This window comes from Octopus sinensis, linkage group LG6 (assembly GCF_006345805.1).
Source record: "Octopus sinensis linkage group LG6, ASM634580v1, whole genome shotgun sequence".
NCBI lineage: Eukaryota > Metazoa > Mollusca > Cephalopoda > Octopoda > Octopodidae > Octopus > Octopus sinensis.
Genome location: NC_043002.1, coordinates 53,696,530 through 53,719,151, shown reverse-complemented (window position 1 = coordinate 53,719,151; position 22,622 = coordinate 53,696,530). Strand labels below are relative to the sequence as shown.

Below are 22,622 nucleotides of genomic sequence, written 5' to 3'. Positions count from 1 at the left end.
TATGAGCACAGGTATGACTATGATAAGAAATTCACTCTCCAACCATATAGTTTAGGGCTCAGTCCCACTGCGAGACACCTTGGGCAGTTTCTTCTACTTTAACTCCAGACCGAGCAAATAACCGTGAGAAGACATGGTAGACAAAAACCGAAAGAAACCCGTCGCGCGCGCGTGTTTGTCTGTCTGTTTGTTTGTTTGTTTGTGTGTGTGTGTGTGGTGTGTGTGTGTGTTTGTGTGTGTGTGTGTGTGTGTATGTGTGTGTGTGTGTGTGTGGACGTGTGTGTGTGTGTGAACGTGTATGTTTGTTTTTTTCTCCCACCACCGTCTGATAACTGGTATTTGTTTGTTTATGTCACCTGCGGTAAAAAAAAACCCGCTAGAATAAGTGTTAGGCTTCAAAATAAATACCGGGTTCAATATATTTGACAAAACCCAAGGGACCATCAAACCATGACCACTGTGTTATTCGACAAAACCCATCAAAACCCGCAATGTATTCGACAAAACCCATCAAACCATGACCGCAGTGTTCTGATTGAAACAAGTGGAAGTCAAAAAGTAGGTAAATGAAGATTTATTTTAAATTGTTTTTAAATTGATAAATGCATTCAAACACGCATGTACATATGTGTATATGTGTGTATATGTCCGTCTATGTGTTTATATGTGTGTATTTCTTTGTGTGTGTGTGTGTGTAAAATTATGTTGTTGCTGTTGTTGATTAGCTCCCGGATAGTCTTGATCCTGCGTTCAAAAAATGTGCGACTTTGACCGAGACATTGCCATGTTGTCCTTTTTTTGACCACGTCCAGTTTAGGTCTTCTGTAAAACAGTATGGAATTACCACGGGTATGTTTGGTTGGTATTAAGATTTGTCCCTGTCCAGTAGTGGTGGTGTAGTAGTAGTAGTAGTAGTAGTAGTAGTAGTAGTAGTAGTAGTAGTAGTAGTAGTAGTAATTGTGGTGGTGGCAGTGGTGGTGGTAGTGGTGGTGGTAGTAGTAGTAGTAGTAGTAGTAGTAGTTTTGGAAGTGGTGGTGGTAGTAGTTCTAGTAGTAGTAGTAGTAGTAGTAGTAGTAGTAGTGTAGTAGTAGTAGTATAGTAGTAGTAGTAGTAGTAGTGTAGTAGTAGTAGTAGTAATTGTGGTGGTGGCAGTGGTGGTGGTAGTGGTGGTGGTAGTAGTAGTAGTAGTAGTAGTAGTAGTTTTGGAAGTGGTGGTGGTAGTAGTTCTAGTAGTAGTAGTAGTAGTAGTAGTAGTAGTAGTAGTAGTAGTAGTAGTAGTATTAGTAGTAGTAGTTTTTTACCTTTTAAGGTTAGTTCTTTCGATCCAGCAGATCCAGCTATGATTAAAAATATTCCAATCCTGAATATCTTCTTTAGTTCGAAGTGTATCTAATTTTATATACATAGTATTTAATATTTTCACTTCTTAACGCTGCAGAGAATATTTTTGTAGGAAATCGAACTAAGGGCTACTCGTTTGCTTGAGGGAAAAGTTGCAGAAACATATTATTATATTTTCGTTTAATACTCGCTCATTCATGACTTAAATCAATTTTGATTTGTTAGTATATTTAAGATGACATTTCATTGTGTAGCTTTTCCTTCCTTTAACCCATTGATCGCGGAAAGCGAATATATCCACTCAAATGTTTTATTACTGGTAACTACAGAACACAGTTTTACCTAACGTTTTTTGGAAGAAATAAAAACCCTCTCAAGAAGCGAAGACATCCCCAGTGACACTTTTTTATAAACGGCAATTATCTTAACTGTTTTGTCCGCATGTTTCAGCAAATATCTAATTATGGAGCAAATACAGTTAGCGTTGGGTATGAAAACGATATCTACATGAGATAGTGAAAAAAGTATTGCATAAGTAGAAAATATCAATTCTATTTCTTGGTGATAGTTATCATTTCGGAAATAACCATGGAATTTTATTACGCTGTCAAAGGAAATAGTGATGCGGAATAGTCTGCTAATTCTAGGATTTCAGACCACTTTGTAAAGGCTTTCTCATCGGTTTGTCTATTTAGAAAATTACTGTAGCCAATGGACCCTGATATGGCGAATAGGGAAGTTCGCTTTGTTATCACGAAGTTACTGGTTCAATCCCACTGCGTGTTATTTTCGGTAAGCTTTAGGTGACCCCCGTCAGTGAAACTAGGTAGACAGCAATTGCATGTCAGTTCTATCGACCGTTCCATGCACCGTTCTTAGAAGTTAAAGGGGTGGCCTTGCCGCATTTTGTTTCTCTGATTCTCTCAGAGAATAGTATCAATGGTACACATGGATGAGGAAGACTCAGTCACTTATATGCTAAATCAAACAAAAGGTCGTCCTGTTGATCGAACAAGTGGAACATGCATTGTCGAAAACCGAAGGAGACCCATTTCCATTTCACATAGATGATAGGCTTCGGCTTCATTAGATTATAGGTTTTACGTGGTTAGTTGGTTTGCTAGAAATAGGAACTCGTACCTCCCTCAAATTACATCCTTCCAACCGATACACAATGAAGGATGAAATGGAAATATGAAACAAGATAGGCGATATCTCGAACAAAATCTGGGAGCAGTAATGGCTCGACAGAAATTCGATTGATCTTGGACCTGATTGATTATGGTTTACCTCAACAAGTTTGGTACTTTATATTTTACCTAATATTTTATCTTTTATTTGTTTCAGTCATTGGAATGTTGCCATACTGGCGTACTGCGTTGAAGGACGTAGTGTAATGTATAGATGTCAGTACTTCTTTTTCTAAAACCTGGAACTTATTGGTATCATATTCTTTTGCCGAACCTCTAGGCTACGAGCATGTAAACAAAACCAATACCAGTTGGCATGTGGTAGTGGTGCGGCAAACACAAGCACTAAGAGACATAGATACACACATAGAAACACATACACACACATACGCAAATATATATATTATAGGCTTTCAGTTTCCGTCTGTTTGGTCGGCCTAGGGCTATCGAAGAAGATATTTGCCCATTGTGCCGAAATCATGGGACTGGGAAGAAACTTCTTGTCACACATTTTTAAAATTTGTTATTTTCATTTCTCTATAGACAATCTAAGAACTTTTAGATGAAATATTAAAAATACAAATGCCCCAAGACAGAAAACGTGATTCCAGATTCCGAATTTCTATTTCTATACACGTAACAATAAACCAGAATAATTACAAAGCAATAAATGAATATATAAAGCAAATGAAATAACATGGGAAAATGCGGAAGGGCCATTAAATGGAACTGTCCATACTGTAGTATGTCTTTTCGCATCATCATTAAAGGGAAGAAAATTCGGCAAAGAAACTAATGTACATCGTTGACACGACAACAAAGATTCGTATGCAAATCGTCATCATCATCATCATCATCATTGTCAATATTATTGTTATTATTATGCAGACGGTGATGTTTCTAAATAGAAGGTAACATTAATATTCCGAGAAAGAAATCAGCCATCAATCACTTACACTTTAAAACATTTAAGGAAAAAAAACATAAACACAAACACAATTACAGGCACATACACACAAACACACAACACACACACACACACACACACACACACACACACACACACACACACACACACACACACACACACACGCGCATACACACACAAACAAACTCACACCTGACATACTTACGCAGGTACACACATACCTACAAACAAACAAAAACGTCTAATTCTCGATTAAAAATTCAAGAAGACAACTCTTTTAAAAATGCTTTAAGTTGTGAAATGCATATATGTATACGTATATGTAAGTATGTATATATATATATATATGGAAGGATAGCTGTACATATATGTGTGTGTATATTTTTAGCTATGTTACTATTGCTATTCATATTCAGAAGTGATGCGATAAGAGCATAGAAGCAATTTATGAACATCCGTCATATGTGTGTGTGTGTGTGTGTGTGTGTGTGTGTGTGTGTGTATACGTATCTCGGTCTCCCTGATAAATTTACAAATATCATCCGGGACACTCATGATAACATGCGAGCGCATATTGTAAGTGGCAAAGTGTACTCGACAGCATCTTCAGCCAGCGATAGTGTAAAACTGGAACATATAACAGACTCCATTAATATATTCCCCGTATGCTTCATTACATTGTTTCATAAATGCCTTTTAAAAACTGCCCTGGGGGTATTTATATACGCTATTCTATAACTATTAAGTAGTCAGGTCTGAAACGTCGTAATGCTACCTTTCCTAGTTTTGGATGTCCGATTTAAAAGAAAATCTTGTGCTCTGTTGCTCCACGAGGAAGTAATTTAAACTTTTAGAGATAAAGTTTATTAGTATATAAAAGTTTAGGCCTCACATTAATTCTTTACGGAAGTATTCTTTATTAACCCTTTTTTATAGAAAAGCCTGGTAGGGATTCTGCTGTATAAGCAAATGGTAGTACGTTGCAAAACGTACCTTTCTTCATATATCATCGCAACATGTCGGGTATAGATATATACGGAGAAGAATCTTGATGCAAGTGCAGGCGTAATTCAGAAGCCTTGGCAACATTTGAGAAATTAGAAAGCCCGTATTGTCTCAACGTTATGTGTGTGTGTGAGTGTGTATGCGTGCGTGTGTGCGGGAGATAGTGTCTGAGTGTACGCGTGTGTATGTGTGTGTGCTTGCGCTCGTGCGTGTGTGTACGTGCGAGTGTACGTGTGTGTATATATATAAATATATATGTACGTATGTATATGTATATCTATCTATATATATTTATTTTTTATTATTTTGTTATTTTTACTAATCCTCTCTCTCCTTACTCTTTCATTTTTTCTTTCTATCCTCTTTTTTTCTTTTCCTTTTTTCTCTTTATTTCATTCCTCTCTTCGTGTTTTAAATTTAACTATACTTAATACGCTCCTTATTTCTAGGTCATTTTAAATACAAACCTTTCACTCTGCAGCACTCTATATAAATTCCCTACTGAGAATGACCAAGTTTAAAAATCTGTTGGATTTCCCTCATAAGGGAATCATACATTGCTTATAAACTCTATATTTGGAAGGACTCATATTAAACTCTGTTGGACTTTTGGATTTTACTCAAAGGATATTGGACTATTGCATATATACCATTATGCCTATAAAACGAATTTACAACTTCAATACCCATACATATCTTACATCTATTTTCTTTCTTCCACCTCACTCTCTATTTTGTATCACATCGAAACTAACTATGACTAAATTTTCCTCTCACACCGTCTCCGATGAAGGGATATTATTAATTAATATCCTAGAAACAGCTGTAAGACCTATCTATAAATGCTCTAATATCTATATAGCCTTATTAAGCAAAAGTTCTTATATATATATATATGTATATATATATATATATATATATATATATATATATATATATATATATATATATATATATATATATATATATATATAATATATATATAAGTAAGGAAATTTTTTTTTTAAATGCAGAATGCTCAAATGAAAGAAAATTTTAATAAAATGAGAAATTGATAAAATATATAAATATATATTTATTCAACCGGTTTTCGTCATTGTATGACTTGTCAAGAATATTTATGTTTTAAAAAGTTTTTTACAAATTAGTAAGGGGAAAAAAGAAAATTGCATTGTTTTTTGTAAAAGAATAATGATAAAAATGTACAAAAATTAAAAAATAAGTTCTCCGATACATTGTGAGTTCGTTGTGTATCTTGAGTTTTATGGTTGTTCACGAAAAAATTACCTTGAGGTGTTAAGATCCAAAGGGATTAAGAGCATGTGTTGTGTTGTTTAATTCAGCATGTGTGCAGGACAGGAAGTAGTAGTAATTGTGGTTCTGGTTCTTCAGTTCCTGTGTTGTGAGTAAGGGGAGACAACTCTTTTGAGTTCTTCAATAAAACCCAAATTATAAAATTATCATTTTAGCTTCATTTGCGTTATCTTTTTTATATAATTGCTTGTTAACTTAACTTTCAGATTTTAACACTTTATTTATATTATTTTCTAATTATATAAATCTGCATAGACAATTGCATTTCAAATTGTCATATCATTTATAATAAAAATGATAGTAATAACAACAATAGTAAAATTGATATTTAAAGAATATAAGTTTTAGCTTGAAGTGATGAATGCATGGTATCTTTATATATTTGTGTTAGTCCATCCATGAAGAGTGAGGTAGAGAAAGGAAGTTTGATCAACGAGGAGTTTGCATATTAAGTTGTGTTTGGAATTTTTCAATAAAGAGATTCTCCTTGTTAATTCTCTCCTGTGTGGTGATCCCGTCTTTACATTGGTAGAAGGGGAATATATAGAATTTGGGGTTTAAGTCTTTAGCACATGAGTCTAAGTGGTCACTCAGTGGAATGGCACAAATATATATTTTCAAAGCATGCATAACCTCCGTTTTCCTGCATAATTGTGAAGCATGGACTTTATATTCAAAACATGTCAAGCAGTCAGAGCGCTTTTAGCCAAAATGTGCTTTTCACATTTTTTTAAAATACGTTTTAGAGAATATATGAATTTTGGAGTTACCGAATATTGCAAGTATGGAAACTGTCGTTTAATGTGCCTGCACGAAATGGCTAGGCTAAGACAAGAGAATTCCAAAACCACTATCCAGTAGTGAATTATGTTCTAGATCTGAGAAAATACCATCTCAAGCACTGAATGATATTAAAGTGGTAATTTGAAACAAAGTGCAGATGCGTGACTTAGTGTGTTAGGATATTCAGCTCAAGGTCATAAGTAGGTCCCCTTAAACAAGACACTTCATTTCACTCCAATACACTCAGCTGGCAAAAATGAGTTTTACCTGTAATTCAGAGGGCCAACCTTCTCACATTTTGTATGTCATGTTGAATCTTCTTGAGAATTACGTTAAGGCCACGCATGTCAGTGGAGAATTCAGCCACTTACACGTTAATTTCACGATCAGAATGTTCTGTTGGTCGAATCAAATGGAACACTCTTCGTCGTAACTGACGGCGTGCACAGTCAAGCTGAAACAAGGTAAAATTCATAGAGTACCATAGTAACAAAATATACGGAAAGTGTCCGAGAAAATCGGCATAACATTTCCTAAGAAATGTATGATTATTCGATCGTTATTTAATAATTGCTGATTGTGTATATAACACGAAAAACTATGAAATTTCAAACACTGGTATTTCAAACAGTTCTCTATCTTAATATGAATACATATAAAGTTTCTTGCTTATTTCGATATTTAATTGTAGACACAAATATGCACAAATTTAATCACACACACATTTCATTTATTTGATATATATCATACATATGCGTCCGAAGACGAGCAAATTTTCTTATCTTATATATCCACTGAAACAGATTTATATACACTTTTAGCTGCATACATTTGTATGTATTTTATATTCATTTGTGATATATTATGCATACACACACGAAATGCCACCAGTCAAAATTTTTCATCTGAGCCCACCAAAAATATTTATCAGCATTCTTATTGGCATAGGCGGCGAGCTAGCAAAATCATTAGCACCATGCACAAAATGCTTAGCAGCATTTTGTCCGTTTTCACATTCTGGGTTCAAATGCAACCGTGGTCGACTTAGCCTTTCAACCATTTCAGGATCGATAAGATGAGTTGAGTACAGGGGTCGATGTAATCGACTTAACCCCCCCCTCTCGCCTCGAAATTGCTGGCCTTATTCCAAAATTTGAAACTAATACTGACTTTGGTAAATGAAGATGGCAAACTGGCAGAATCGTTACTGCGTCAGAAAAATATTTAGAAGCATTTCTTCCGATTTTACGTTCTGATTTCAAATGCAGTCGAGATCGACTTTACATTTCATCCTTTCGCAGTTGAGAGAATAAGTACCAGTTGGACCCCCTCCCCAAATTTACTCGCCTTGCGCCAATATTTGTAATCAATATTGATATTGTCAATGGTCCCTCTATTTCTTTCCTTTACCCTTCTCTTTTCCTTTTCTTCTGTTCTTCATTCTCTTCCTTCTCTCACTCCTTCTTTTCGCCTCTTCCTCCTATTTCTCAAAGACATTTTATAGAAATTGCTCTTGCTATTCTCTTCAATGAAAGGGCAAAAATTAAAATTTAAGAACCTCACACTATAATCAGCATTATTTAAAACAAAATGATCGGAAACCCAAGTTGGGAACTTCCACATTGTTGCTCTTACTGCTCTATATAATTATCAAATAACCTTGTAATTATATTTAAAACTACTTAGCAAAGGACCCGTTGGATGATGCGATTTTAACTGTACTCTTTCAGAAAGAAGGTGGGATATTCATAACTAATTCTGGGCTGATCTTAGGCTAACCAAATACTCGATATAATCGATAATTCATCTGTATTATATGTCATTCTAGAACATAGCTTTGTACGTTGATCTATGTGTGAGTTCAATATTCACTGTTGGATCGATAAAAAAAAGCTCAGTAATATAATGAAGTCGATTCAATCGATTACATCATTCGTCATCGGAAAAAATGACCTTATGCCCAATCGTAATAAAAAAAAAGCCATTTAGAATTAAATTTTATGTGCTACATTAAAACACTAAGCTGAAAAACAAAAGAATTAATCTCTGAATGTGAAAAGAATTTTAAATTATCGATTTAAATGCAATTTAAAATTATGACCATGACCAAGCATAATACCAATTCTTGTTGAAAGACGGTCTGGTTAATCGAACCGACCACTGCGCATAACTGTTAACTATTTCAGGCCAATGAGCGGGACAATTGACCTGCTAGACGTATCAGCAAAATCTTCATAGAATTCTACCCTACTGTTTCAAAAACAAACTCACACTGGGTAGTGTGATCTTAGATAACCCTATGAATGAAATGACAACAGCTGGCTTGTTACAACTGGAATGTTTTGAATCATTGTCAACGTTGAACTGCGATAACCAGCAAGAACTGGTATTGGTTGATCCTTCTCATTAATTCAAATTCGAGAATCAAGAATGTAAAATTAAAAGATTATATTGAATCCATTCCGGACAAGAATTACCTCCATCTGAATATAGCTATTTGTTTCAACATATTTGAAATATTCTTAGCAATAGGCAGTTTACTGCTATTCTACAAATATGAAGGGCTAAGTAGTTTGCGTCAGGTTTACAACATCCCGAGTTAGATTACACTGCGTAGTACATGATTAGAAAAGCTTCGTGGAGACGTTTGTGTCTACAACACTTTTAATAATGCTTTGTACTTTTCCCCACAAGAGGGGAATTGTTGGACATGTTGCCTTAAAAAAGACATGCCATCAGTAAACATAATACTGTCAACGGTAAATATGTATAGTAAATAACATGTCCTTCAATTAAGTAAATGCATTCAAAGATGCGGCACCATAGTTTTATTGAGTTTTATTTTAAAAGCATATATTTCGCTTGGTTTCTTAAGTATGGCTCCGAGAAATATTCTCTGTTTTGTGCCCTTAAACATCCGTTTTGAATTTAGAATAAACAGCTACTACAAGAGAAGAGCAGACCACATTACATCACTATTAAAAGCTTACGATGAGATGTAGCAAATGAATCAATAAATCAGTTATTTTATAAACAGGTGAAGCTGTTCAGAAAAGGAGTTTCCTTCCCGACTTCACGTTTATTAACAAAATTAATAATTTCAGACATTTAAAACAATTTATTTCTTGCTTAAACATTAGATTGTTTAACGCTGAAATACGACGATTAACCGTAATTACACTACGAAATTAATGGATTTTCTAATTATAACAAATGTCACCTTATATTTAAACAAATTACATATCCAACTTCAATGAAAAGATAAACATGCATCTGCGATGTTAAGTACCATCAACGCATTTTAAACTAATTTTGATTTATTGAAGTCTTCTTTTAAAGTTAAATCACTTTCCACAATTTTAAGGCTGCAATAAAATGATTGAAAAACTTACAGACGAATAAGATTATTATCCACCGCTAAAACTATTAAAACACTATAAATTTTATTTGGTAAAAAAGTTTCGTTAATTTAGTTTAGGCGAAACAAATGGAATTTCTTTATGAATTTATTTTGTCTGAGTTAATGTTTCAGAAACACACATTTGTGTTAGAATGGTAGCTGAAACTAAATAAGATATTCTTCAACTGGAAATTATTGATTTCTTACGTAGACGTAAAATTACAAATATAGAAGGAAGTAAGATTGTTTGATGTTCTCTAACTTTTTCCTATGAAGACACTCCAACTAGGAATAGAAACTGGGTCATGAATTCTGCTTGTTGACAGCTTTTATTATTGCATTTGTCACACCCAGGTAGAAATTAATGGGTATTGGAGTCATGTTGATAGGTTTCAACTTTCAGAAATGAAAGAAGGAAAAATCGAACGAAAATCTGCAGATTTGAAGCTAATTTTATTTTACAAGTCTCCTCGGTAGTATAGTGGTAAGTATCCCCGCCTGTCACGCGGGAGACCGGGGTTCGATTCCCCGCCGGGGAGGCATCTTAATTTAAATGGCGGTGCCCCAGCATGGCCACAGCTCATTAGCTGAAACTGGAAAAATCAAAATCATCATATCTGTGCAAATTATCTTAAAAATCAATTATATCAAATGATAACATAAGTGGTGCAAAGTTTCAGGTGCAAAGTTTGTATGTTGTCTCTTTGGTTTGCATTCTTAATTATAAAAAAAATGGCATAAGAAAGTGCCAAATATCGCATTAGCGTTGGTAATATTACAGCAGGAAGTAACACCGAAGATAATTAAATAGTTCCATTAGGCACTTTTAATTTCGTATTGATCAATAAAATTTACAAGAAGATATTTTCCAAATGAAAATAATTCAGATAATATAATGTTGTCAAATTATTCTAATCATGTTGAGATAAAAGGCATTAGGCAGCCCGGCTACCTGACTATGTTATGTCTCTTGTAATTAATCCTTTAATACTGGAAGAAATCATGATCATTTTTTATCTATACTCAGTCAAATCTGATGAAAACATATCTTAGCAAAATGGGGAAATCATAAACAAGAACCGTCAATGAAGCAACTTTTGTATTAAAATGCTCCAACATAAATCAAATAAATACTCGTTTTGCTGTAATCAAGCATCTAAAACATTGGCATTGAGACGCTTTGCATAAGATTCAGCAACTTCGAGAAGTCTAATTAAAGTTCAAAGTGCTCTGGGTGCTGTACATTGAAAATCAATGAAAACACCAATTTTTAGAAAGATTTTCGAAACCTCTTACATTACTTCTTTGGAAAGTAGATTTATTGAGCATACGAAATCATTTTTATCCGAACTGTGCGACTTATATAGAACACATAAAAAGAATACGAGTGAATCCTCTTTTTTAAAATTTAATCGATTGATACTTAAGATAGCGTACAGTTCCCAATGCTTTTTGAAATGAAAAAGAAATTTAAATATATACATCGATATAGTAACATTCAAGGTGGGTATCGACTCCACATAAAACGATAAACTTGAAAGTATTTAAGATGTTGCTACAAGCCATTTGCTTACTTCAAATCTCATTTTCCCAAAGTTTGCAGAATGGAATAAAATATTTTGCCGCGTTGAATTGGAAAGTTGTAACGTTCGAAACTATACTTATAACGTCTCCAGGCAAAGTATCAACAGTTTGGTGGATTCTACTGTTTCACTCCCAATTACAGATATCATAAATGTTTATAAATGTTAGAATGCATGTGACTTTTATGCTTAAATTAGTGCTTTATGTTTAATGAAGTTATTAGATGCAACTCACCTACTAAGTACTGCTATATTTATTTGATATATTTTATATCTATCTTCTTGTGTCTTTGAAAGGTAATTACACCAATGCACGAATTTACACCAAGAATCTTTCAAACCAAATACTAAAACGAGGTACATCTCCCCCCTCTCTCTCTATATATATATACATATATACATATATATATAATATATACATATATACATATATATATACGGCCAACACTATGTTGGTTGCTCACCAGCTGGAAGCAGCAACAATTTATTCATTTGGATATTCAACAAAAAATTACACAGTGAATATTTTTTATCCCGAAATCCTTCAAGATTGACAGTTTTTCAGTTCTAAATTCTATTAGCATTACAAATTGGATTTGTTTTAATATAATATATATATTTTAAACTAATTATGAGAATAAAAAATATATCTTCATATTAATTGTTTACTAACCAGAATAAGAACAGCACTAGCATGGGTAACCCCGGGTAACGCAGCTAATATGATATATATATATATATATATATATATATATATATATTATATATATATATATTTATAAATTAAATTAGAGATACTGTGAAATTTGATTTAATCCTAAATCTAATTTTTCCCTGTAAGTTTGGATATACTCCTTAATATCATTATATATATACATATATATATATATATATATTATATATATATATATATATATATATATATATATATGTATATATATAATGATATTAAGGAGTATATCCAAACTTACAGGGAAAAATTAGATTTAGGATTAAATCAAATTTCACAGTATCTCTAATTTAATTTATAAATATATATATATATATATTATATATATATATATATAATATATATATATATATATATATATATATCATATTAGCTGCGTTACCCGGGGTTACCCATGCTAGTGCTGTTCTTATTCTGGTTAGTAAACAATTAATATGAAGATATATATTTTTTCTCATAATTAGTTTAAAATATATATATTATATTAAAACAAATCCAAATTGTAATGCTAATAGAATTTAGAACGGAAAAACTGTCAATCTTGAAGGATTTCGGGATAAAAAATATTCACTGTGTAATTTTTTGTTGAATATCCAAATGAATAAATTGTTGCTGCTTCCAGCTGGTGAGCAACCAACATAGTGTTGGCCGTAGGAGAGGCATGTAGCAGAGAGATGAAGCCCAACTACTTTGTGGGGTGACGCTGAGATTTGTTAATTGAAAGACAAAAACTTTGTTTGACTGAAAACTGAAACCTTTTAAACTCAAATGGAACATCTGTAGGTAAGAGAAGGAATTTTGGGATAAAGCTATTTTCTTCTTTGTCAATGCCTGTTGTGATTTTGTTACCTGTAGGATATAGGGCTTCATGGAAGTAACAATTAAGCGAGGTCCATTACACAGGTGATGTGGTTCAAGATTCCTAAGGAACATAATAGAAGCATTCAGCTTCAGTGTCAACTTATGCAATGGCATCCCAGTGGATTTGAAGTGTGTTCAGAAATTCAACAGGTTATTGAACAGCCTGATCCTGGGGGAACGTTTTGTGTATTAATGAAAAAGTCATTTCTGATGTGTCTGTTAGTTTTGAAGTTCATGATTGAGTTTATCAACCACTTCATTACTTGGAAACAATAGCCAGTTTACATCAGTGTGATTGACAATCACACATACACTCTTACATCCACGGACACGCACATACACTCTCACATACACTCACATACATATACTAAGACAGACATACAGACATACATTTACGTAACGGACATGCAAGCACACAAGCAAACACACATACTCACATACACATACGCACATATACAAAATGTGTCGTGGTGTTGGAGGTGGTATAAAATGTCCTTTATTATGTGGTACGTAACGAACGCGCAAATACACACACATTCACAGACACATATACACTAATATACAAAATGCGTCGTCGTTGTCGTGTAAAATGTCCTTTACTATGTCGCTCGCAATGAACGCGTGAACACTCACACACAGTGACAGACACATACATACTTATGTACAAAATGTGTCGTCATCGTATAAAATGTCATTTGCTCTGTCATACGTAACGAATTCGCAAATACGCTCACATTCACAGTCAAATACACACTCATATGGAAAATGTGATGTCGTTGTCGTAGTATAAAATGACTTTTAGTATAGTTGACTATAGAAAGATTATTTTTGACAAAATGCTATATTGTTTTCATGCAATTGAAAATAAAAATTACATGTTGACACTCGCGGGATCTAATAGTATTACCTTGTAAAATCTGATCCGATTTGGTGGAGCTGTTTGAGAATGCATAAGGGACAAACAAACAGGGAAAGGATTTTTTATATATAAAGATAATATAGATATACTTACATATATATATATATATATCGGTGTACTTACACTCTGGTCTCTCTCTGTATATATATATATATATATATATATATATATATATATATATATAATATATATATATATATATAATATATATATATATATACATACATACATACATACATACATACATACATACATACATACTACATACATACATACATACATACACAGACAGGGAGTAAATAGACACTTTTAATTTTCAAAATATTTTATTTAATACGCAAAGCGAACAATTGAAATGTAATCGATAGGTAGGACTACATACTTTAGCATTTAGTTGACATTCCCTTTGCAGTTTTTAATTCAAAAACACATTTTTGTATTGAATTGATGAACTTTGCGATTGTCTCTTGTGGAATTTTTGCCCATATTACACGCAACAATCGAAACAATTCATCTTTAGATTTAGGTTTCTGTCGAGGTTTTCGTATAGCTCTATCTAGTATGCTCCAATGATTTTCAGTTGGGTTCATGTCAGGAGATCGGCTCAGTCAAGTAAGCTAGTTGATCCCCTTTTCAGTCAACGATTATTGATTCCTTTTCACTGTGTGGCATCGAGCCCCATCTTGCATGTATAAAAACTCACTTTTCGTTATGTTATCGCATGAATACATCGGAAGAAGCCTTTGCTTAAGTATTTCGAAGTATTTTTCAGAGTTTGTGGTTCCAACACATTCGATCAGCTCAGAACGACCTTTGCCGGTGACAGCTTCCCATACCGTTACAGAGATACCGCCATGTTTCACAGTTAGATGGAGTCGTTTCAAATCAAATTCTTGATTGGGAAGCCTCCAGACCCAAACACGTCCACTCTCTGAAAATAATGCAAATCAGGATTCATCTGAGAAAATCACTCTATCCCAAAATGAAGTGGATTTTCTTGTCATCACCTTAGCCTATTTTGTTCTTTTCATGATATTAATTTGTTGAGGGGGACGTTTTCTTCTAGCTGCTCGTCCATAATATGGAAGCTTATGCAGATATGTAACACACGTTCTTGGACTAACATCTAGCTGTTTTGCAATGTCAGAAGGCTTCGAACGGGGTTCGGTTTCCACAGTCCTCTTCAAACAGCAAAGCATCCTTTCCAAGGGCACCGGTCATCCGGGACGAGAATCTGTTGACATTTCTTTGGCTTTTGAATTGCACTATAAGATTTGCGGCAATTTTTCGCTGGCTAAGACCAGCCTCAGATTGCCCAACAATACGACATCTTTGAAAATCTGAGAATTCTGCTGAATTATTTTGTGCGTGTCATGAAAATGAATAATTACATTGTAAATTCTACACCGCTGAAAACACATTAATACGCTTAGATCAGAAACTTTTAAAAAATTATAGGTGTCTATTTACTTTCTACATATCTGTGTATATGCGCGTGTATATATATACATATATACATACATACACATACACACACACACATATATATATATAGACATACATACATACATATTCATATGTATATATGCATATATATATCTTATATATGCATGTATGTATGCATTTACGTGCATATACATACTTGTATGTATGCATACATATACATACACGCGTATATGTGTATTTTTATCTATATACATATACATAAGTACGAAAAGATAACAGGTTATACTCAAAGCTGCTTCAAACTTCTACAGTCAAAGTCTATGAAACTTTAGCTTAACTATTTTAAATCCATTTTAGAATTTCTAATATACGCTGTAGTGTGTATAAATATTCATCAAGTATTTATTGACGTCTCTGACAAACGTGCAGTGTGTAATTTATGAGCAATTTTTGATAAGTACTTAGTATCAGTTGGGGAAGTGTTGGGTAAGTCATACGATGATTGATCAATGAATCATGAACACATAAGGAATATTTGCTTTATACTATCTGCGTAGGAGGGGAAACAAACCTACACATAAAAACATCGACACGACATCCAAATATAGTGTATGTGTGCGTTTATGAAGATCGGTGTGTGTATGTGTGTGCTTGCTTATGTGTATGGTTAAACTAGAGATATACCGCCCCCGCGACATTTTCTTATCTATATCCCATCTTTTTCGTATGACTTCACACTGTCAAAAGTATTATCTTTAGTATGATAAGATTCAATGGAAATTTAGATGGTTTTTCGTGCTGGTCGAGTGTCCATGTAGAGCACTCATTGGCAAACCATGGCTTGAAGTACTTGCTGAATGGTACGCATAAGGAAACATTACTTTCAACTTAATTTAGTCATATGACCATCCTGATGATGATTCATCTGTTATGTAGCTTTCCCGATGACGAGTCGAGTTTCGTCCGGCTCGCTTATCAAAAACGGTTTTCTCTACATATCAGAGGTTATTACTTAGTCCCAGATCAGGCAAATTCAAAGAGATCCTCGATCGAAAATGTATCTGATTTAAGAGAGACATATCTGTTATTTTGAGCAAGTCCGTTGGCCATATGGCTGCTCTTTTCTAAACTACGAGCCCAGCCATCCTATTTTGATATCAACTGTATGATTCGCTTCTCTGCCAGAACAAAGAGAAACTATCTTCGTCTCCTTGATATTCCGTCACAAAAAATGCTGTTGTATGAAGCTGCGTAAGATATGAAATATTTCCCTTGCAATACTTTAAATAGAAGGTTACTGTGTGAAGTGGTTTGAGTTATGAGTTACCTAGGATGGGTGCAATAAGAGGTGAGAGGAACTGCCGGTAATGATTCATTTACATGTATGAATATACTTATACAATAATAAGTTTATATAAAGGATGCAAACATAAAGAGTGATAAAGAAAACAAAGTACGGAAGAAAGAAGCAAGTAGGAATGTTTATTAATGGTATAAGTGTGTACCTGTGAGGGACGGAGGGACAGAGAGTGAGTGAGAGAGAGGGAATATGTGAGTTCATGCGTGAGTCTATATGTGCACTTCAAATAATCATTAGGAAGAAAATTGAAAGAAATGAGACTTAACGAGATACATATATAGAAAGAGACGTTAAGCTTGAGAGAAGACATCATATGGATTTACTGATGTAATAACAACCTTTAACATTCTTTTGAAGTTTATTTGAAAATGTCACCCGCTTCAATAGTAGTAGTTCGTTGCATGTTTTTCTGTTGCTTTTCGTTTTATCTTTTCAAATAATCCGGTATAGCATATGTTATTTAGTTTGGCAGAAGCGAAACGAAAACCTAAGACCTATTTCATTAGCACATATTTTACTCCTAATATATATATATAATATATATATATAAAATATATATATATATATATATATACATATATATATGTATGTATATATACATATATATATAAAGGTATATATGTATGTATATATGTATATAGACACACATATATATATATATATATATAATATATATATATATATACATATATATATATATATATATGTATGTATATATGTATATACACATATATATGTAGGTATATATGTATGTATACATATATATATATCTGTATATATGTATATATGTATATATGCATATGTATGTAATATATATATATATATATGATATATATGCGTGTGTGTGTATATGTATGTACGTGTGTACGTATGTATATTCTTTTATTACAGGCTGCGCTCAATCGGACTTTGTAGATTTGTAAAACATGACATATGACATGCAACAATAGAAGAAAATCTCAGCAGTGCTAATTAGAAATCATTTATCTCGATATTATCCTATACACGATATTATATATATTGAGTAAATCATTACAGAACCGACCGTGCGGAATTTGCATTGTTGTGTATAAAATTTAATGTAATGTAAAAATTATTCATGAATTTAAGAGAGATTCCTTTATGTGTCTATTTAACCGGGTAGCTAGTTCCCTATTACTAACTATCGATCATACATGTTATCATTTCATGTTCCACCATAAGAATAAAATATGCCAACGTTATGTCTCTCAATCAATTGTCTTCTCTATTATTTTCTTAAAATTTCTTAACTACCTTTCACATATACATAACTTTCTCAAATCACCGACATTACACTCGTTCCAAATATGATTTTCATTATATTGCATCTATGCTATTTAATTTTCTCAATTGTTCGATCTTTATACAGATCTGAAGTGGCTCTTTCACTTATTCGGATGATGATATATATTTATACCCATGACAGTTGATCTATGAATGGTCTTTACTAAGTGCCGGCTTCTAAATTATTATTTTATATATGTTAGGAAGTAATTAGATTTTGCATATTGTGTTACTTATACTTTAAATATTTTTGTTTTTATATAATCTCACCATTTTTTCCCATTTTGTGATGTTCAAAAAGTAGTATGATGTGGGGGTATATATTACAGTATTCACTTTCAATTATTAATACAAATACCGTAAATTTCAACTTTACCCCTTCCCACCAGAACATACAAAAACATCAGTAATTAAATCAATAGTGTATTATCATCTCTGAAAAATGGCTGTATGCCAAATTTAAACAAACCGCATTATTCATAGTCATATATCTGAAACTTCATTGAGGCACAGACATTTTGGTTTCAGTCGCAGAATTCCGATTTTAAAACTAGAATTAGTTGAATTTGCATCATATTTATCTGAGAAAGAAGCAATAAAAACCAATAGGAAACTATTTTCAATTTTATCTCCAATAATACATCTTGTTATCATCCAGACCATAAATGTATAAGTCAGTGGTTTAATATTTAAGGGAGTTTCCACCGAGGTCGACTTTGACACTCATCCTTTCGGAGTCGATAAATTAAGTACCAGTTGCGTACTGGGGTCAATCTAATCGACGGCCCCCCTTCCCAAAAATTTCTGGCCTTGAGCCTAGAGTAGAAAAGAATATTTGAGAGCGTTAAGGCGGTGAGCTGGTAGGATCGTTGACACTTCGGGCAAAATGCTTATCGGCATTTCGTCTGTCTTTGTGAGTTCAAATGCCGCCGAGGTCGATTTTGCTTTTTATCCTTTCGGGTTTGATAAAATATGTACCAGTTCATCACTTGCGTCGATGTAATCAAATTATACCTTCCCCCAAGAATGCACACCCTGTGCCAAAATTTGAAATTAAAGCTTAAGGGCGTTAATACAGTGAGCTGGTAGAGTTTTTAGTACGCCGGATAAGTTACTTAGCGGCTAAGGGCAAGTAGGTTATTGTAACTTTACTTTATAGATAGTGTAAAACTTGAGGAAACATAGAGACAATTTCTAGCAGTCTCTTTGGCGCGCACCTAATAAATTGTTGATTGTAGAGTGTAAAAGGCATATGTATACAGAGTATATCCTTATAAGGTTTCACTTTGCTTTTTCTGTTGTAATTGGGTGGTAGCGGAACAGTGTGGCTTTTTAAATTAGTTACATTTCGCTGCAGCGAATCCCTGTTATTTCTAGCAGTCGGGTATCCACGTCTAAAGTAGGGCACAAGTAGCCCGAAACCCTTCGGTCTCATGATCTCGTAGAGTACTAAATGATGGTATGGGTTCGCTCCTCTGCTTGCAATCTTACAATATATACAGGGTGCCGTTTGCTGGTGGAAGATCTGTCAGCTTAAAACGGTAGTAACAGCCATATTGATTTGGCGATAAATATCACATCTATTTGTTTCTGACAAAGGAACATTTTAAGCGATGTATTTTTTGTTCATTCTTCATCACAATCAAAGTATGTATTCCTATTTTTATTGTGATCCGAATAATATGCTTCTATAGTTTCCGTTCTTTAATTTTTGCTTAAAATTTTCTGTTATGATTTCAGAACTGTGCTTTCTTAAAATTCTTTACTCATGATGGATGTTACAATGAATGTTAGTTAAGAGATAAATTTCACTATTTTTTTTTATGCGTTAAGGGAGGATACGTTAAGGGTGTGCCGAAATGTTCATGGCCTTGGGTAAAAGAAAACAAAGGATGATCACTTGATTATGATTTTATTCAACATATTCCCCTCTCAGATTAACATACTTATTGCAGCGGCTCTGTACAGGAACACGGAAGATTGGGCCTTCAACCAGGCCTTTAACGATATCCTAAAAACTAGGAACTTTTCATTACCCCGCATAATACCTAATACAGTTGCAGTGAGATTTATGCAACTGATACCCAGACTGAACATCTGAGTACCAAATGTATGCAGACAGATATGCAGATGAGCGGTTAGAGGACTGAAGATCAACCGTGAATGCTGACAATATTGAATTCAGTTAAAAGCATTCGAAGCCTACGTAGTGTATGTTTTAGACTTGCTTCGCAACGTTTAAGTGTAATACAGTTAAAATAATATTACTCCCATGGATACCGCTCAATACTTGCATGTGTTGTTGTATTACTTCCGTTGTTTGATTAATGTTAATAGATGGTATCTGTAAGAAGGCAGCAGAGATGCCTGTTGTTTTATCTGTTTTCGTTAGTATTAATATTATTATTCACCTGAACCGATGATAGAAATAAAGCAGGTTCTGAATTCTAATTAATCTGCAGTTGAGGTTAATAACGTACGATGTTTTAATAAACCTCTGGCTTTTAACTATACAACTGTCAAGCATTTGGCGTCTTTCAGGCTTCATGAAAAAACATAAAGAAAACAGTACAAAAAGAATCCTTTGTTCTTTATTTAGCACGCTGTTTCATGTTACTGCTTTGATGACATGTGTGTACCTCATTTATGTGCATACCAGAAATATTCTACCTGCATGCTGCAGGCAAGGTGCACGGTGTACTTATGATGATTGCTATGTTCATGTTTTTAAGAAAGTGATTTTATTTTTATTTTTATCTCTGTTGTATCTAATTTGTCTTAGACATGATCACTATAATGTACAGATGAGATAATTCGATGAACTGTTCGTATTCTGTTATATGTGTTCTCCCTGTCAGCATGTGACTGTTGAGATTTATTAGGACTTAAAGCTCGGTATTTTTCTCTTTCTTTCTCCGCATAGGTGTGTGTGTGCGTGTCGGTGCGCATGTATGTATGAATGTATGCATGTGTGCATAGATTTTTACACAAATCTACGTATACATTTCTAACTTTCTATGTATGTGCATTAGTGGGTGCTGTGCATGTGCGTGTAAATGTGTGTGCGTCTGTGTGCGTGTGTGTGACTTTCTGTGCCTTTATTCTTTAGTACTTTCTCCAGGCTTGATATTTTTTGAGGATAAATGTTTGTTATCGCACTTGCGATCTGTAATAATTTGTGGACAGATAAAGTTCAGCTCTATGTTATAGAGACGTATTTTCGTTGGTTCATGCAAACTTGTCCTCAGATGTTGATTGTCTTGTGTGAATCTACTACCGTTGAAGAAGATAAGTCGTAAACGATTACTGTATAATTACTTGCACTGAGCTAACATCGGTATTAAGACATCTCGAAAGTATGTATAGATATCGCAACTACATGCATTGTCGAACGCACACCGTACATAACTTATATCTAGTGTCAAGATAATTTGTGGAAAATCTAAATATATAAAAGGCTAACGTGACTTCATCAAAACTGGATGATGTCCTTTTTTTAGCCAGAGTGCAGTCCTGGTGAATGTGACAACCCAACCATGGATAGAGAGGAGGCTTGCGTTTGAAAATGCAGTCTCTAATTACATATTCTCAATGTATACCTCTCTGTTTAATACCATAGAGTGTTGTCTAGTGATTATTTGACTGTTATTTGTAGCAGGTAGACTTAACGCGTTGGAAACGCGTGTCTTAGTGGTTAGAGGGTTGCACTCGTTGAAATCACGAGCGCAAGATTATGGTTTCGATATCCGAACCAGGCGGTGCGTTGTGTTCTCGAGCAAAAAACTTCTTCTGAAGTTGCTCCAGTCCGCTTAACTAGGAAGATAACCATACAAGGGACAAGCTAAGCTCTGGCCTTGTTAATTCTTGGGCTCATATCAGAACCTACAAGTGACTGCATTAATGGCTTTTGCGTTTGCTTGAAACTAGAGATGGAAACATGTCAGTAGTCGTGTCACACGTACTCCTTTTCGGTGTTTTAAGTCGAAGTTTGCTTTATACCAAAACTAAAAATACATCTGAAAGAAATGGACCGTTATGCATATCATAGTACTTTGAAGTTCAATAATCCTCAACTCCATATCCAATTATTGAACTGAAAATATCCATATAGACTTCAAATAGTTGGACTGGGAAACATACGGACTAGCCTAGATTCATTTTGAAGTCCTCTATAGTGAAGGTGCCCAGGAATCAAGTCACATCTTCAGCTTGAGAACAACTAGAAGTCACAAGCAGCAAGCCCTGGACTGTAGGGAGAGTTTGGAACAATTTGGAAGCCCATCTCAGTCAAGTTGTTGGTTATCTGATTAGAATTCTGGTTTGGTGCATTGTCCTGCTGCAGGTGCTCTGGCATTCTGCGACAATGTCATTTCCTGAACACCCTCAAAATTTCACCAAATTCTCTTTGTTGACCGTTTGGCCAGAGGGGACCTGGGGAATGTAGATGATGTCCTTGC

General features: G+C 34.0%; 1 long non-coding RNA gene and 1 other non-coding gene across 2 annotated transcripts in view; one reads left to right on the top strand and one right to left on the bottom strand.

Moving 5' to 3' along the window:
• LOC118763918 overlaps positions 1 to 20,689 on the bottom strand; it is a 38,517-nt gene extending 17,828 nt beyond the window's left edge. The window contains exons 1-2 of the long non-coding RNA XR_004999680.1: positions 20,680 to 20,689; positions 6,829 to 7,015 (exon numbers count right to left, since the gene is read on the bottom strand). This is a non-coding gene — a long non-coding RNA (uncharacterized LOC118763918). The remainder of the gene's footprint in view (positions 1 to 6,828; positions 7,016 to 20,679) is intronic.
• Positions 10,429 to 10,500, top strand: Trnad-guc. The gene has a single exon. It is a non-coding gene; the product is annotated as a tRNA-Asp (tRNA).
• Positions 20,690 to 22,622: the final 1,933 nt, after the last annotated feature.